General features: G+C 38.0%; 1 protein-coding gene across 3 annotated transcripts in view; it reads left to right on the top strand.

The window, feature by feature from the left end:
- Window positions 1–19,646, top strand: part of zfhx4 (zinc finger homeobox 4) — a 314,082-nt gene that overhangs the window by 158,984 nt on the left and 135,452 nt on the right. For all 3 annotated transcript variants that reach the window (XM_055182909.2, XM_055182915.2, XM_055182907.2), the window contains one exon: window positions 19,140–19,302. The gene's annotated coding sequence lies outside the window, so the exon portion shown is untranslated. The remainder of the gene's footprint in view (window positions 1–19,139; window positions 19,303–19,646) is intronic.

Below are 19,646 nucleotides of genomic sequence, written 5' to 3'. Positions count from 1 at the left end.
GTTAAACATTTGATTTTTACCATTTTGGAATCCATTCAGCTGATCTCCGGGTCTGTCGGTACCACTTTTAGCATAGCTTAGCATAATCCATTAAATCTGATTAGACCATTAGCATCGCGCTAAAAATAACAAAAGCGTTTTGATATTTTTCCTATTTTAAACTTGACTCTTCTGTAGTTACATTGTGTACTAAGACCGACAGAAAATTAAAAGTTGGGATTTTCTAGCCTGATATTGCTAGGAACTATACTCTCATTCTGGCGTAATAATCAAGGACTTTGCTGCCGTAACATGGCTGCAGCAGGCGCACTGATATTACGTAGCACCCAAAAATAGTCCCTTTGGTTACTTTCAATAGCGGGACTATTTTCAGGCACTGCGTATTCAAAGTGGGACCGCAATACCCGAAGATCGGCTGAATGGATTCCAAAACGACAAAAATCAAGTGTTTACCTCTAGGAGAGCTGGAAAATGAGCCTATTTCCTAAAAAAGTGGAGTGTTCCTTTAAGTCCGGGAAACCGTTTCAAAATGTAATAACTTTTCTTGGAATAGCTTGCTCTTCGTATGACTGAAGCCACTTACAATTGTTTATTGTTTTAGCAAATAGTTGTTTTAGTGTCCATTCTGGTAGGTCCTGTACATGTGTCCAATATTTTTTTCTCATTGAATTTCCTATGTTACCTTTTTACCTTAAAAAAAAGATTTTTAGATCAACAACCCCACACACCGACTAAAGTTAACCTGTCAATAGAGAGAAACCGAATCAATTTCACAATACAAAGTTCACCTCCCACAGCCAGACTATTACACTTGGCTATATTTTATCTAATAACAGCATATTTTCGTTTAAATGTCACACATCTCATCTGACTATTATGTGCTTAATGCCTTTTTAAATTGACCTCACATTGTTGAATGTCACACAACGCCTGGACCTTGTTTCTTTGTGATGATTAAAGAACAAAATTATATCTTCATGCTAAACATGCAAGGGCCATGTTATGCAAGCCCTGCATAACAGAATACCATTCAGATCATCGAAAAAAGTTTTCAGCCGGTCAAGATTGTAGTTGGCCAGTCCGTCCTGAGATCAGTTTTGAAACTTGCGGTGGTAGCCATTGTGATTTTTATATGAATCATGATCTCTATGATTCCCCACGTGGCACATTGGCTATGTAATGAACACAAGAAGTGCAGACCCAGCATGCAGAAATTCAGATAAGCTCTCTATTAAAAACTGAGTCTTTTATTTATTGATTGGCGAGGTGATGAGTTGGATGTGATGTAGGGGATTACATGTGTGTAATATTTTTAATCTCTATCCCTCAGTTATTATTGCCGATGATAGAGATCCAAAGCACATACAGGCTTTAAGAAAAGACAAGTTATAGCATGCCAGAAATATCACAGACCTGATTCCATGAATTTCTCTCTTTCTCTCTCTCTCCCTCTCTCTCTCTCTCTCTGTCTCTCTCACACACACACACACACACACACACACACACACACACACACACACAATTTCTTTTCCTGGCTGACTCACAGAAGCAGCTTTAGCGCTGCTTAATAGGTTACACAATAAGCGTCTTTTTTTCTGTGAGATCCTTTTCTCTGGCTATTCATCTGTGGCTTGTTTATATATTTCTGCTACAGCGTAATGCAAACGATGAGGGAATATAAACAGAGCAATATGTTTGTATTTTTGCCAAGTTTTTAAACTCAAAGGCCTTTGATTTACAGTACACTACATGGCCATGTGGACATCCCCTTGTAATATACAGTACGGGTTTGACTATCTCAGACATACCCATTACTTTCGAATTAATTTAACCACTATTACATCAACAAAACTCAATGTACTAAATATTGGGCATGAGACAGAAGGTGATGTTATTTACTACAACAGCATGATTGATAGTGTAGTATGCAATATTACATTTTTACTATATGTAACATTTTAGTGTATGTAACATCTCCTTATCCGTTTATATGTGTGTATATACATATATATCTCCCAAGGGTTTTTCCCTCCTAGGACTTTTTTTTATTTCCTCGGCTAAACAGCCCGGGGTTTTTTTTCTCCAAGCGGGTTTTTACCCCGGGGAGGCAGCCTTCTTGGGCTTAACTTAGCTTCCTCTTCTAGACGTTACATTAGAAATACGCTCGCTTATAATGTCGAGTCATAGCCGCAGCAAATTTGACTGCTTATGCTATCGTGTATTATGTTGTGCTATCTGTCGTTTTTCTGTGCTTTTACTGCTTCTATTAATGTAAAGCTGCTTTGAAACAATTAAGTATTGTGAAAAGCGCTATATAAATAAAACTGAATTGAATTGAATTGAAAGTGGCAACGTGGCCGTTTTTTTTTTTTTTACAATTTTTGCAGTTTCAAACATACTGTAACTAAAGGAAAATTTACACATTGCAGAGCAATGCACAGAAAATCCGAAAAAATAAACAGAGTGATACAAACAGTAATATACAGTAAAAATCAGCACAAGACAATGCAATCACCATAGACAAAAGTTTTCAGTACATTTGAGCTCTGGTCTGTTCCAACAAGCCAATGCCCCTGTGCACAAAACAATCATATTGAAATGGTTTACCGAGTTTGGTGCGAAAGAACTTGACCGGCCTGCACAAAGCCCAGACCCGAAGCCCATTAAACACCTTTGGGATGAATTCTGAGCCGTATCCCACCACCTAGCATCAGTGCCTGACCTCACTGATGCTTTAGTGTCAAAAATGGAGCAAAATCCCACAGCAATGTTCAAACATGTAGTAAAAAAACCTTCTCAGACGAGTGCAAGCTGTTAAGGAGCAACGGGTGAGTTTTTTAATTTTAAAATGGCCTTTGTGCTGTTATACTTAGTGCAGTATTTCTATATTTTTAAAGAAAAGCTGTCACTGGGGAAGCACCCTTTCAAAAAGTACACCTAAAGGGTGCATTTCAGTATATATCAAAATTAGATATTGCTACCTCAAACATACATATTTGTACCAAAATAGTACACATTGGGACCTTTTTAAAGAGACCTCCTAGCTCTGTACCTTTTTTGACAGTGTAGACTTTATCTAACATTTAATATTTTATATTCAGACAACACAATCAGTTTAGTGACTGATGTCTCAGTTTTATTCATTTTAAATGTCTTGTGATTTAGGATATTTATTTTATATTCTATATAGCTTCACTACTGTTTTGTTCTGTGCCTAAGGGTGTTTATACCTGTTTGCTAGACGCTTGAGATAAAACTTAATATGTCAATTCAGAAGCCGAATAAATGCTCTCCCCATTGCAGGACCAGGTGTCTCAGACACAGGTCTGTCCAGATAACTGACAGGAAGTTTAATGCAACGACGGAAAAATAAACAAATGAATAAATCGGAGCGGAAAGCATCACAGCGTGCCCGGACAGGGCCAGTGGTCTCTGAGAAGTGAAACTAATCAGGCCTGGCAAGCCGAGCTTTACGGCAGTGCCACAGATCTACATGTGATGAGAGCGAGGTCAGGTGAGGGCTCTGCCTCCTGGACTTTAACTCTCCAGTTGTGACAGTTCATAAAAGTGGTTTGTACATGTAGCAGAGACAGGAGCTGCAGCCGCTAATGTGTATGTTTTTATAAAATGGGACCGTGTGGCATGTGCCTGTTATGTAGGACATTTTGAAAATCTGTAACTTTAAAAACAACAGCGATGAATTTATAAATGAGTTTTATTGGTTAAAGGACAACAACACCGTTCTTCAATATTTTACTATGTTTTACCTCAGCTTAGATGAATTAATACATATCTATCTTTTTTAATGCATACACTTAATCTTTGTACAGCGTGTCGTGAATGTGTTAGCATTTAGCCTAGCCCCATTCATTCCTTAGGATCCAAACAGGGATGAATTTAGAAACCACCAAACACGAGTAAGTATGGTGGCACAAAATTATACGTAGCAATTTTTTTAAGCGGATAAAAATGAGAACTATATTGTATGGTGGAAGAGCACTAAGTTTGCAGCACTTCAACCTTAGGCGCAGTAATATTGAAGGAAGTTTGAGCGAGAGGGTGAGTAGTCAGGAGTGATGATGTTACTGCGCGCCGAGGTCGAAGTGCTGCAGGCTAGGTGCTCTTCCGCCATACAATATAGTTCTCATTTTTGTATTTGCTTAAAAAATTGGCACATCTTATTTTGTGCCACCATACTTACTCGTGTAACTACTCATGTAATTGTCTTTAAATAGGGACAACATGGTAGTGTTTGATTTCTTCTAAATTCATCCTTGTTTGGATACTAAGGAATGAATGGGCCTAGGCTAAATGCCAACACATTCACGAAGCGCTGAACAAAGATTAAGTGCACACATTAAAAAAAGAACGACATGGAATTTTTCTAAGTTGAGGTAAGAACATAGTACAATCTTAAAAACGGTGGTGTTTTCCTTTAAAGGGATAGGTCACTCCAAAATGCAGGGGTGACCGTGCTTTCTCTGTATCTGCCTTTAGAATGCCTTACCCCTTTGTATTAGATCTGCACCTTCACTATCTGTTCTTAAATCTATGTTGAAAACTTACCTTTTTTACAGTGGTTGTTTTTGCCTCCAAACCATGGTTGTGCTATACAAATGAAATTGACATTGCCCAAATTTAAATTCTGTCATCATTTTCTCTATGATGAATACAAAGGAAGATATTTTGAGAAATGTTTGTAACCAAACCAATCAGAAGCCCCAATGACTTCCATACTAGGAAAATAAATACTAAGTCAATGGGGCTTTTGATTGGTTCGGTTAAATATAGCAATATTTCGATCAGTAAAGATCTTTGTCAGGCAGTGACTGAAATGTTGCTATTTTGTCTTTTATAAATAAAGGGATGATTTATCTTCAGACTTAAATTTTATTTTCATCCTGCACCTGTTAAATACTGTTTTGGGTGATTCTCATGAAATCCAGACTTAGAAGGTGTCCAGCATCCGATTTTTTTAAAAAGCCCTGGAAGCCAATTTTTTTTGCACATATAAGATTAAGGTCTGAACTTACTATAAACATTATTTTTAGAGGTTTTAAAAATATTTCCTATAGAATTATAAAAAAAATTTAGATTATCATTATCAAAAATTATCATTACCGCAACATGATATTACATAAAATATATCCATTTACAAACTCATGTTTCGGTAATGAGAACTAAAAAGTTGTCTAGGTACTATGACAAACAAAATTTCAATTTTTATCTGGAGAGGAAAAATAAGAACTGCTTAATTTTCAATTTTTTTTGAAAATGTTAGTTCCTTGAGGGTTTAAACAATGATTGAAAATTGTTGCGGAGGATGAGAAAAATTTTCTTGGACACATTTACATTCCTTATTATTGTCTGTACATTTACCAATGATCACCAAATACCACATGTTTCTTTACTGTAAATGTTTATAGTATAACATGCACTGAAGCTTTTTATTTTTTTATTATAAATATTTCCATGTCAAAGAACCCAAATCCAGTCATGGACACGTTGCGGTAATGAAAAATTTCCCCTTAAATGTGGAAAAACAACAAAAAAAGTTTAAATGATGTCATTTAAAACCATGTACAAAATAATACATGAAGAGATGTTTGTAACTGTATGCTTCTTATTTTAATACTCTTACTTTGCATTTACTTTTTTTAATCAAAATGTTTCATGACACCTTATAAGACTAATTTTGCGAGAATCACCCTTTTGGATTTGGAATACTTGTTACTTTTTATGTAATATGTTGAGACAAATATAATGTTGCAATTAAAGCGTACTGCATAGTAGGAATGTTTATTGTACAAAGCAGTACAGTTGTTTAAGATCAACGGCTTATTTTTACATTTTTTACATTAGTTCTGCCAAATAAATCGTGGTCAGACTGGGTGTAAAAAATGTTTGGATGAGACGTTTAATGATTTGTGAATCTTTCTTCAGTGCATGGTTTATTTAACACTAACACTCATCACAGACAGCGACATGTGTTCAACAGCCTGACGGCCATTACGCTTCAGGTTTTGAAGTTTCTCTATAACGCACAGCTGCGATTACCCCTGAACATGGTTGTTAGAGATATCTAACAGGTGACTAATGGAGTCAGAATTAGATCCTAATTTAGTAACGCAGAGTAACCCGACATCTGGAAGTTTTATTTCACTGCGACTTAAGACCGACTTTAAGCTCCTGAGAATGGATTGCATTCAGCCGCAAACCGGACAGACGCAATAAAATTAGGTTAAACGAAACGCGTGTTAATTTTTGAAGACCAGCTTTTCCAAAGCAATTTAGTTTTTACTCCGTTTGTTGATATTCTTTTAAATGTGACAACTGTGACATGTGTTTCCACCACAGATGGATGAATGTGTTTTTTCTTTTGCTCCCCTGAAATGGTTTCATCTAGACAGGTGCTTCCTGTTCTACCCTGACGTGAAATTAAACACAAGTCCAGATGTTCAGCCTGTAGACCGTCCAGAAACATCGCACTGGGCATTTAATCAAAGCGCGGGAAGGGAGACGGCAGTAAAGTTTTGCTCATGAAAGAGAAATATGTGTAACACTGGTACAAGTGCACATTTGGAAAGTCAACTTTCTCTGAACCCTACACGCTTTTGTTTTTAAGTCTGACACTATACAATAAATAGTGCTGTCTGAGTGTTTGCCATTAATGTGTGAAAGTGTTTCTGCTGGTTTCTTTGTGTGAATACTGGAATCCTGCTACTGGAGTGGTCAGACTTTTTATTGTATGTGTACACATTGGAAACTGCTAGTTAATTTTCAAAATGTTCACATTTAAATGCTACAATATGCAACTGCAAAAATGCAAACCGCAATAGTCAACATTAAATTTAAAACATAAAAAATGAAAATGTAAATTTGGAATTGACTGTTTTCCAAGCTAAATTTTTGTCCAATATTTAACTCCCTTAAAATGCACATTTTTAAATATATTTTTGATTTAACACGTCTGTACAAAACATCAGGTTTTCTTGCTTCCATTAAAAAACACATGATGTCTTCTCAGATCATGCTGAGATAACATGGATCAACCATTTTTTGCCACAAACTGTTGGAGTCCATGTCAACTAGAGTTCATGCTGCCATTAAAGTGAAGGGAGACATAGCTGGCTTTTTAGATTTTTTTACTTAAATATTTATGCTTATAGTATAACTTCTAATTTAAAACAATGTTAAAAAACACACTGATGGTCTCATATTTTGGACAGTATGTCAATCCTATTTATGTTTATGCTTTTGGCGTATACTTTCATCCAAAGCGAAATGTAGAGCATTTAAGGTATTTGTTTTGTGTTTACTGAGAATTTAGCCTTTGACTCTGCCCATGCTACACTGTCAGAAATAAAAACCTTTAAAAAAGTTCCTAATATGTACTATTTAGAAACAGATACGTATACATTTGGTACCAAAATGCACCTCTGAGGTACTAATATGAACTCTATGGGGCGGGTTTCCGGACAGGGCTTACCCTAGTCCCTCACGGAAAGTCGTGTTATAGTCACGAAAATTTTGATTAATTTATTTGTGTCCATGGCACAAAATTCAGCTTTTTTCGTGCCTTGAGCATGAATGTCTTTTTGTCTCACTCGCACAAATTTCTATAAATAGACTTTCTTTTTATTTTATTTTTACGTATTGTTTTCTCATTGTTTTTTCCTATTTTCTTACCATTGTCGCTTGGGGTTGGGGCTACAATCACTTACTGTTACATTTTTAGACATCCAAACCCCAACTCTAACCCCAACTCCAGGCGAGAATAGTTCCCTGTCAATACGGTTCACTTCGCATTGCGTCAGTTGGGGGAAACTCCCGTTTACTCCGCGATTGAAGCCTATTGGTTAACGCCTGTAGAAAATACAGACCAATGACATTTGAGCACGCGCGGGGCGTGGCACACGTCCTTATATAAGTCCGGAATCAAGCGTCAAGAGCTCACTATTATTCGACTGAAGCGCGCAGCCGAATAACACTCGCTGCGTAGACGTTTGTTGCACGGCCAGCTACGCAATGCTCATTCCCGTTATTTCAGGGAACTGGGGTTACATGAGTAACCTAAGCATTTTAAAATCAGAAGAAAAACATGTAGAAACTAGGGATGCACCGAAATGAGGAAACCAAGGCCGAAAAACCGAAACACCAAAATAAATTATTATGCCAATTATTAGTACAATTGCATTTATGGCTATCACTGTGTACTAACTTTTCTAGGGGTGTGTGACGGATAAAAAACTCACAGTTTAGATCACATTACAGTGCCCTGTCAATAACAGCGAGATTTTATGTTTGCTTGTTTTTTTTTAAATGCATTTCTCTCGTATGTGCACTACTGAGGGCAATTAAACGCGTGCACATACAGAGACGGAGGGTGAATCCCAAACAGCGCAACAGTCGCTCCACATAAAAACTTTACGTTGTTTTTCATTGCTTTATTTGCCAAATGTATGTTAAGGGATTACAGTATGAGACACATTAGCGCGACTATCTCTAAAGTTTACACATCAAGACATGCTTAATCTTTGCAGACGCGTGCAAACAGCTCGACCGTGAGTGAAAAACCTGCTTGAGCACGAAGGGGAGGGGTGGGAGACGACTGATCACCGTGAGTGAAACCCAAGCGCTAGCGCACAGATGGGAGGGGCGCGGTTGACATTCATTTTCGGTTGACATTTTCGGCTGGATTTTTTTTTTCGGCCCGAAACCAATAATGCCATTTTCGGCCGAAATTTCGGTGCACCCCTAGTAGAAACCAATACCTAAAAAGTACATCCTAACCCAAACCCCAAATCTAACCCCAACTTCAAGCGACAATGATTTAAAAAAGGGGGGAAAAGAGAAAACAATACATAAAATAACACGAAAAAGCCATGGACGCAAAAAACTATAGAAATTTGTGCGAGTGACACGAAAAGCCATGGACACAAATAAATTAATCAATTTTTGTGACTACATGACTTTTTGTGCGATCATATTGCAAGATGGAAACCAGTATTGTTTTTTGTAAGGTTTGTTTGTAAAAACGACTTAAATGTCCTAATATAACTAAGGCTTGGATTAATCTAAACCTGTCCGGGAAACCGCCACATAAGGCTGTTTTCAGGACAGAAGTTAGTCCTAGACTAAAATGCATGTTTGAGCCGTCTTCATTTAAAAACATATTGCACTGACATATCTTAACATATATCATTGCTATTGTTTTGTCTTAATGCACACCAGTATTGTTTTGTGTATGGTATGTTTGTAAAAACTGCATAAATGTCCTAATATAACTAAGGCCATAACAAAAATTGACTTCTCTAAAAATTATGAACAACTGACAAAATCTGGTATTTTTTGATTAAAGGAAATTTTAATGTGATATTTTATAAAATGGTTTCATGTTTTGTCTTTAATTTAACTGTTTCTCAGCTGGTGTGGTGGAATGGTGGTCTTCAGATTTTCTTGAACATTCAGTAGCATAATAAAGCTACAAAAGGTCATCCGTGATTGATGCTTTGTTTGTCTCTGTCATTTTCGATTTCTGGACTTTGTTGCTCTCAAATGAAATTGTCATATCCAGTCGTATAGACAATTTTCTGCCTGACTGATATTTGCCCCATTTGTTTTTGAACGGTGCAAAATTTAACCAGCAATGGAGAAACTTGCCTTAGATCGTTCGCTGCGTTCATACGTTTATTCGTCCTTGTCATTAATGATAATTTGTGAGAATTATCGATGGCTGAAATGCCTCCTGGTCGAGAATTACCGTTCTGTGACTGCTTGTCATTAAACCTTTTAAAAGGTGCTTTGCTTGTCACGCGGGCCAACGCATGAGAAACGTGTGCGTTTGTTTGTGTCACAATGATTCAGAAATGCAGGGTAGGGAATGAGCCACGGTCCTCTAAAGCTCACAGGAACGCTTTAAGTGTTTTGTGCCTTAAAGTGCACGTGCTATCATTTATTTGGTCCGTGCCGTTCGAAAGCACGAGAAAAATCACAAGCATGTAGAAAACGCAGAGGTATTAGTCAGGCCGCCGACGTGCTTTATGAGAGCAACTGAGGGATATATAGCTCACCACGACTCTATTAAAAAGAGACCTGTGCCATTTGTGAAAATAGAGGTCATATACGCTAAGGTTGCGTGATACCGGTAAATTAAAACTTTTTTAATAACCAGCTATAGATCATTTCCAGCCCGCATGTGGAAAAGAAGCCAAACAGCTTGAATATTTTTGATTGTAGGTAACGGTGGCAATCGCACGTATCATCTTTGCGATTTCTAATCTATAAGAGCGAGTGAACTTAAGCATTATATTTCTAACACCTTATTTCTTTATGTCAGTCTTTCTTAAAGATACGTGCGAGTGCTGACACTCCCTCCCGGCGCCCTGGGCTTGTATTTTTAGCCCTCATTTGTTTGAAGGGTTTTTAATCTGAGGACATTGAAAAGTTGTGCCCTCTGTGAAGTCGTCAATCATGCCAGGAAGAGAAGTGTGGGTTTGTCTGATTTGTTATCTGTTATTTCCCTCGCTGTGGAGGGAGAGAGAGTGTCTCTCAGTGCCATGCCTGTCCTTAAGGCCATCACTTACAGAGGACCACTGCCTGTCAAAAAGCGCCCGCAACTTTAAGGGCTGCCTTTGTTGGCTCGGACAAATGAGGGTGACCTTTAACAAAAAAATAGACACCCACCGAGAGAAATGAAACAGCAGTTTAAATTAAGAGCACCAAGCGGTCATTTCAAACGCTTCCTGTTGAACTGTGTGCGGGAGAAAAGAGTTTGAAGTTTTGAAGTTATACTTAATTATACAACACAATGTGGCCGGCAGCCGTCAATAATGAAATCTACCTGGTCAGATATATTGATGAATGAGGGGAATAAAACTTAATGTGTCCTGAGGCGCTCCAGAGAGCCATCAATTATGAATGTTATCGACAGGGCACATAGCAAAAAAAAAAAGAGGAATGGAATTATTGCATTTAAAGGCCACGTTGAGTCAGTTTCTTTTTGTCTCCTCGCAATGAATTACAAAACGCTTCCAAAAAATCATTGATGAATATTCTAGAAGGGCAGATGGATAAAATAAAAGTGACTTAAAAGCATTAATTCGAGGATCAGATTAATAGCGACTTCAGAAGGGTTGAGAGTGACGTGCAGTGATAGTTATTGATTGTGGTTGTGTTGACGGTATTTTTGGTGCATTTCAAAGGCACAGTCACCAACCCAGTAGAAACCTGTGCATTACAAGCTATACATTTTATCAGTATGTGAGTTCGTGGGAACAGGGCCGGAGTGGGACTAATTTTCAGCCCACGTTTCATGCCTTGCACTTTAGCTCATGACTGATATTAGAATAATATTATTTAATCTTCAGTAGCCTACCCAATCTCATGAGGTTTCGTGATATAGTCATGTTATTTTTTGATTCTTTTTTCGTGATTTTCTCACAAATTTTCGTGTTTTTTTGTGATCGTACAACGAATTTCTGTTTTTGTGTGATTATCACGTATTGGTTACTCAACTGCTTTTTCCTATTTTTAAACCATTGTCTCTTCGGTTTAGGGTTAGATTTGGTGCTTGCATTAGAATGTCACTTTATATACTGGTTTATACTACTTTTTCTGATTTATTTTTTTATATGTTGCCTGGCCTAAGAGTTGGGTTTGGGCAGACTTGGTGACTTGGACTCGAGTCGACTCGAGTCACTATTTTTGTGACTTGTGACTTGACTTCACAAAAAATGAAATACTTGAGACTTGACTCGGACTTGAAAGTTAAAGACTCGGGACTTGACTTGAGACACGATGACTTGAATGACTTGAGTGTTAATCACATCATGTTTTCAGTTTGAATATAAAATAAATAAACTATTTTAAAAAATAAAGTTGACCCAGCTGGAGCGCAGGCTGCGAATGTCGTTGTCATGACTGAATCACGACACTATCATCAGTCATGCCCTCTCGTACCTTACGCACACCACGCCCACTTAGAACAGATATCAACATGTCAGCCGGAGGGGTAGTGAGGGTCATCGCTTTCGGCTTCAACAAGATGCCAAAAGACGAACAGTGCGTTGCAAGACATGCAACATTAAAATCACGGGCATCCAGACAACAACCTCCAATTTCGTCCGTCATTTGAGGAGCCATTCTGCCCTGTGTGCTTGTCAATTTGTTAATATCTGGTTAGTTGGTAGTTAGCTAATGTAATAATAGCTAAAGTAGCCATTAACCATCATCATACCGTGTTGGGGACAAATGTGGGCAAAATATATATATTTTTTTGATCTGAGCGGTACGAGACTTGGCTACTTTTTCTAAGTTTGCCACCTGAACACACACAGAGAAAATGACTGGATTGTACAATGTTAGGGACGGTTCACATATCGCGTCTTTTGCGCGCTTAAGTTCGTTATTTCAAATGTAGGCACGCAAACGGAAGAGATTACAATTTTGTTTGATTCCATGATGTATTTTACTGAACATGAGTATTTCTTTATGTCTTTATATTCTATATATCTTTATTAAGATCAGATTCTGCAGGTAAAATTACAATAATAAGGTGACTTGAATTGACCTACTACAGGACTTGATTTGACCTGACTTGACATAGCCTGTGACTCGACTTCACTTGACTTGCCCAAGAAAAAAAATACTTGAGACTTACTTGAGACTTGAAGGTTCAGACTTGAGACTTACTTGAGACTTGCACATGTGTGACTTGGTCCCATCTCTGGGTTTGGGTAGGGATGTCATTTTATGTAAATCTAACCCTAAACCCAAGCGACAATGGTAAGAAAATAGGACAAAACAGTTGAGTAACTAATATGTCATAATCACACGAACACAGGAATTTGTTATACGATCACGAAAAAACGCGGAAATTTGTGAAAATATCACGAAAAAACGCAGAAATTTGTGATAATATCACGAAAAAAGAATAAAAAAATCATGTGACTATATCACGAAATTTTGTGAGACTGGGCTGCAGTAGACTACATAAGTCTGCAATAGTGCACTGTTCTCTGAACCTTGCAATTCATTGTATTTTTTTAAATATATCATTTCCAATTCAGTGCAAATACAGTAGCCTAAACAATTAGGATTTTTTTGCCATAATCGTACAGCCCTACCATAAGGTATTTTAATATTATCCAATTAAACTTATTCAAAAACTACTAAAAGGAAACAAATGTCTTTGTGTTGTCCCCTATATTTCTATTTTTTTTAAATGGTGGGTCTTGAGACTACTTGTTGGGTTGAACAAGTTTGGAAACCACCTGATATACAATACACAAGCAAGATTGATCAAATATGTAGGGGAAACAGTTGAAGAAATAAAAATCTTTATCTTAATTTTTTAGTGTAATGTATATTATCAAATAACATAGGGTAGGCCTACCTTGTGCCAAAAGAGAACAAATATATAATGGACTTTCAAAATTTAGTTTTACTTGAGAAAACATCATATTCATCTGAAACTTACGTTTTTTCCCCAATAAACTGATGAGTTGCATCAAATAAATTTGTGGTACTCTTGCAATAGACGATAATGTCATTTCATTGTTACATCTATGACTTCGATTAAAAAATATATGTTTTTTTTCCTTTTAGAGGCCGTTTGTATCAAATAGCGCTCAGGTTGATTTAAAATCTAGACTAGGGATGTCAATTTATGCAATTTCCCAAATTTGCCCATATTTGCATTTTCGGCACCAGACCCTCTCAGATCCACTGCGGATGCCATTTCGTTGCGTTAGCAGCCAACCTCGTCTCGAATGAGTTTAAAAAGCCCAGGTGTGTGTTTGGCATCGAGCATCGTTGTGATCATGGCTAGTTTAACTTCTGCGAGCTTGTTTAATTTTTTTTCACCGGCTGTGTATGTTTTGCGCAGACGCCGTACACACGTGCTTGCTTTTTCAACAATCGTTAAGTTTTATCGATTTCATTCTTATCGACAATTAATCGAAGATTGTTAACATCCCTAATCTAGACCCGCAGCAAGTGCAAATAAATATAGACGCGTCTGAAACAAAACTAGTGTTCACAGGCGAGCGCTTTAAAAAGCAGAAGAAAACAGCGCATCTTGCTTTTTCCATGTGTTTAAGAAGTTGATGGATCCTAATGGAAGAATTCTTCCAGTAAATGGTCAGGAATCGGGACACAATCAACTTGGGGATAAAGCTGCGGGGACATCTTCCATCCGCAAATTACGCGAGTGGGGCTGGATAAGTACTGACAGCCTGTGACGGCAACCTTCAACCCAGTGGCATGACAACAAAGGCCCTCGTGGCCAAAAAAACCAGACCGGCCTACCGGGAATTGTCCCGGTTCTCCCAATGGACAATTTGGGCCCGCGGTCGGAATCAAACCCATGGCATTTTAAACTGTGAACACAATACTCTTTAAAAAAATTATGGGTCATTTTTAACCCATGGCTGGGTAAATATTGGACAGAAGACACCATTGGGTTAGTAATAATTACAAAATGCTGGGTTGTTTCAACCCAATTGCTGGGTCGTTACAACCCCGGGTTGCAAAAATTAGCTTAAGTCTCCATTAAGCTACAGTATCATTCAGTAAGGGCTTGATAGTTTAGACACTGTCAGAAAAAAGTCGAAATATGTACCCCAGCTGTCACTGTGGCTGTACCCTTTCAAAATGTCCACATTTGCACCTAAAAGATTCATATTAGTACCTCAAAGGTACATATTGGTACCAAAGAGAGCTTCAAATGTACATATTAGTATCTTAAAAGTACATATAGGTACCAAATGTATACTGTACATATCTGTACCAAATATTATAATGCCTATTTTGACTACTTTTTCTAATAGTGTAGTTACAGACACTTGGCATGTCTTCATGCTGCTATGTTCATTTTGTCTTAAAAAATAGTTTATCTAGCATATCTAAAAGCATTTACATCTAACTTTTTAAACATGTAATGGTGCACCAGACTGTAGGCTACTGTAACTGCTTACGAAAAGTGTCACAATGAGAATTTAAGGCATACAAGGCATAGAGAGCCATGGAGATATTCACAGTTTAAGTAATATATGAACGATTGTTCTATTTTAATGCTTTCCATGCTTGTATAATCCATTCATTATTACTTTGTGTGGGCACGGCTTTGTAATGAAAGCCTTGGCGATGTTTGCTGGTTCGCCGGCGGTTAAGTTGAGCTTGAATTGAGAACACTGTACTGGAACAACTAAAGGTCTATTTATTGCCTCCTCTGTTTCTGCTTAACGGAGTGAAGGTAACAACCTCACAGGTCTGTGGTTAAGACCCCAGACCGTTTCTGTGTGTCTAGATCATCTTCTTCTTACAACTCTCCCTTTCACTTCCAACGAATCTACTGTAAGATAAATTATTGAAAGCTTTAAGGTTTCCGAAATCCTCTGAATTTTAAGCACCGTTTCCATCTTTGTCAACTTCAGAGGCCTTTACTGCAGCAAACTTGCATCTTTGTGTAACCTAAGACTTTTATCCTGTTGATGGATGAGCGTGTGTGATTGTGTTAGTCAATGTGTCCTGATGCTTTATCCACCAAAGAGGTTAAAACCAGTCGACTGTGCGCCCACTTACTTATGTGCTTATTCATAATAGTAATGTCTTAAAGGGCACCTATTATGCAAAATCCACTTTTACAAGGTGTGTGCTGGCCATGTGTGAACACAATAACTGTACAATGAACAAATCCACCATCTCCTTTAAAATACCTATTAAACCAAAGCAGTCTCATTAGATATGCTGTTTTGATTATCTTGTTAATGTGACGTCACACAAACAAAGCCCCGCCCACAGCCACAAACTGACTAGTTAATTTATCCCAAAAGCTTTTCTGAATATGTTTCCTATGTTGTAGTGCTAATTCTGCCTAAGAAACTATTATTTCAGACTGTATTCACAGAAATCAGATCTATTTTTAAACAAAAGCACTCACTGTCTGTTGGTAAGGGAGTGAGGAGCTGTAGCTCATTTACATTTAAAGAGCACCTATTTCTGATTCACTTTTTACATTTCCTTTGGTGTGTAAGTGTGTGTTAGTATATGTTAACGATACAAAAGGTACAAACTCCAAAGTAAATGATGATGCGAATTATCGTCTCCAACGTAAATCTCTTTTCTTGGACTACAACAAACACATGGATTTTTAGGCAATAGTTTACTACATGGGATTGGTGATGTAGACAAGACCAACATTATCATAATTCCTCCCGCTTCGGACTCAAAGCCTGTAAGTTAACTCCTGTAAGCATTGCATTTTCCCCAAAACTTTCAAACGAGGTTAGGAGCATCACGTTTCCAGCTGACGTCAAAGGTATTCAGGCCAATCACAACGTACAGATTAGCTGGCCAATCAGGGACACGGAGCTTTTCAAATCTGTGCATTTCAGGAAGAGAGTGAAATCTGAAGCTACAAAAATGTACAGTATGTGAAAAAGAATGTTTTTTTAACCATAAACCACACAAACACATTGTATCATACGAAATACACAAAATAACGTTGTTTTAGCAATGAAATAGGTGCACTTTAAAGGTACACACATGAAACACCGCTTTTTGCTACCACGCAATTATGGGCATTTTGGACGAGCTATAACATATCATCTGTGGCGTATTTTGAGCTGAAACTTCACACGCATTATAGGTACACCTGAGACTTATATTACACACTGTAAAAATGGGCATTTATGTGCTCTATAACATGTACCAAGTCAAAAATCTGACATTTCTGTAAAACTGCTCCTGTTTTGCATTTTTCACTTTTAAAGTCGCCATGAAACGGAAGTAGCGATTGCCTTATTTTCCTCGTGGTGACTTATATCCGAATGAAACGGCTTCTGAAATGAAATAAGGCAGGGATGGATTTGAATTTGTCCATCGAGATCTGATTGGATCGTTTGAAGTTGGGTCATGTTGCTAATTGGTTATCGCTGCGATCTTCTCCCTGCCATACCATATGACCGGAAGTGAAGAGAGATCGTTTTGAGGAGGGGAGGAGATTTGCATTTTTGATTAAAGATTATAAGCACACACGAATTTTTAAAAAATAATGAAGCTCACAGATAAGTCATTCTTTTAATAATACCACAATATTAATATATTTAGATATATCTTCAGTTTTTCATTTCAATTTCATTTGAACTTTAATATGAACGGTTTTATAATGTATCAGATTACATAACATGTTTAGTGCTAAACTTGTGTACATCACTTTCCTTATCCATGTAATCCCATCATGTTTCACAAAGCATTTCATGTGCTTCAATGGAAGCAAGGAAATCCAACCGAAAGGGTCACACAAATTTGCTTATCCAAAATCTTCGAATTGGTTTACCATAATGTTTCCCAAATGTTGTTTCCAGGTATAATTTAGGTTTTGAATCCCAGATTCAAGCATGATCTCTGACTTTTGGACTTCGCAGCTGTTGAGAAATATCGTTAAAGTTGCAAATGCGCTGTGATTCGCCCTATTTCACACAGGCCGAGAGTGAACGTTTTAGAGGTGCGCTGTGACGGCAGATCAAATGATGCTACTTCTCACTGTAGAATATTTAAAGCAGAGACTCTCGGCATGTGTGATAATGCTTAAGTCATCTGTGAGGCTCATGCTCCACGACTCTGCCCAGCACGTCTGCATGTGCTCAAATAATTGAAAAATCATGTATGGAGTGTGAGATATGTGCAGCGCAGGACTGAAGAAATATCATCAGTCGCTCAGTCTCTTTTTTCATCCCCCCACTCCCTCCCACCTTCCGCGGCGTCCTTTGTCTGCTCTGAGCTGGAGTGTGCGAGTCTGGACGGATGGTAATCAGAGACGGAGTGGGTTAAAGGTTGAGTTTAATATAGCAAAATTAATTTACTTGATTCCCGGAGTCAGATTATAAATCTTACTTACGGTGAACTCCGCCCTTCTTTATCAGAGCCCGGGCTCATTTATCTATCCAATAAAACTGGCCACATGTGTAATAATTCCCCCTCCGAATTTAATTTTCCTTGCGTGTTAATTGCGAAGAATGGTCTCGGCCAGGTCACTCAAAAAACTAATCAATAACTCCGAAAGATATATTTAAATGTGACCCAGAAAAGCATTCGCCCATTTTGCCTATTGATTTTGTATGTTGCTTTCATGCGCAATATTGTTTTATGTAAAACGCCGGACCGAACAGGTTCACCTCACTGAGATTAATGCGGAATGCAGTTTTCATTTTGTTTCTTGCAGTTCAGTAAGAGGTCAGTCTTTGTCTTAAAGGTGCAGTGTGTAACTTTTAGAAGAATCTCTTATGCAATATAATACACAAAACTATATTATCAGTGGTGTATAAAGACCTTTCATAATGAACCATTATGTTTTTATTTCCTTAGAAATGTAAGGGGACCGCGGGTAAATGGAAGTCGCCATTTTGTGCCACCATGTTTTTTACAAGAACCCTTAACGGACAAACTTTTTTTACTAATTTGTTTCTAACGATGACATGTTTGTCCTGTGGCGGCTACCGTAGCTTCTCTATGCGTTTCGATGAACGGTGGACTGAGCATTGGTTGTAATTCGCATGCTCACCACTAGATGCCGCTAAAATGTACACACTGCACCTTTAATCTCGAGCTAAATTTGTTTTTATGCATTCTTATTGTCCGCTTGCCAAATAATCTCTTTTAGTCTCATTTCCAGAAACAATCAGTGAAAATGGCATTCTGTGATTAGCAAAGATTAAAGTCTCACCACTATTTGAGCCAAAACACAATTTTACTTTTATGCCACCGACGGCTTGATTCTAATCTGACCCGCTAATACTTTCTCACAACAAGCTACAAAGTCAGCACTCTTTTTTTGTGCATTTTGGCGTTAGTGGTTTCAGAGTAGCAAAAGAGCTGTATCCAAACCTGTATCGGCATTAAAGAGCGCGATTATCCATGTGGGCGATCCCAGCATGCACTGCAAGGTGACCCACCAGGCCACGCAAGAGCGTTTGACCACCTGGTTGAATTCTGCTGATGTGTCTGGTTAGAAAAGCTCCGCTTGCAAAGCGCATTTAGTCACAGTGATAAGAAAGTAAACGAGTATGCTTTGTGTGTGTGTTGTCATTATGTTTGTCTTGAAAGTATAAAGTGTGTTTTGTTTACGTCCCTTACAGGTAATGACAGTAACCCCTTGTCAAGAGAATCATTCAATAGCCACGCGGAGGGATGGGTGTACCGAATACCTGAGCTACGACTTCATGTTTCTCATCAAATGGGAGGAGAGGAATCTTCCAGCCCAAAGCCTCTTGTGTATGTAGGATTACCATGATGGATAAGGTGATTACAGTATGGTTTGCCAATTTCTCCCAGGCAGAGCTTGTGTGTAGACTGCAATAGGATTTCCTCATTCAGATTGTTGTCAGAAGTTCTCGCCTCTAACCCTGTTGAAGTTTGAAACATCTATCAGATTCACCCTTCAAAATGAGATTGGTTAATTTTGCACGTTAGCATGGCCTTTCGTTCAGACCAGTGGGCCACTTAGGGAGGGCTCTGTTATTCATTCCTTTTTGAGTTAATTTATCTCTCGCTCACCCTTTATGTACTTTTGCTATCGATAATTTCCTTCTTATTAAAGCCGCAAACAGAACTCCAGCCATGCGTGTCCGTGTTTAGCCTCCCCA

The sequence above is a fragment of the Misgurnus anguillicaudatus genome, chromosome 25, assembly GCF_027580225.2.
Source record: "Misgurnus anguillicaudatus chromosome 25, ASM2758022v2, whole genome shotgun sequence".
NCBI lineage: Eukaryota > Metazoa > Chordata > Actinopteri > Cypriniformes > Cobitidae > Misgurnus > Misgurnus anguillicaudatus.
Note: the sequence above shows the minus strand (reverse complement) of the source record. Positions and strands in the feature narration are given on the sequence as shown.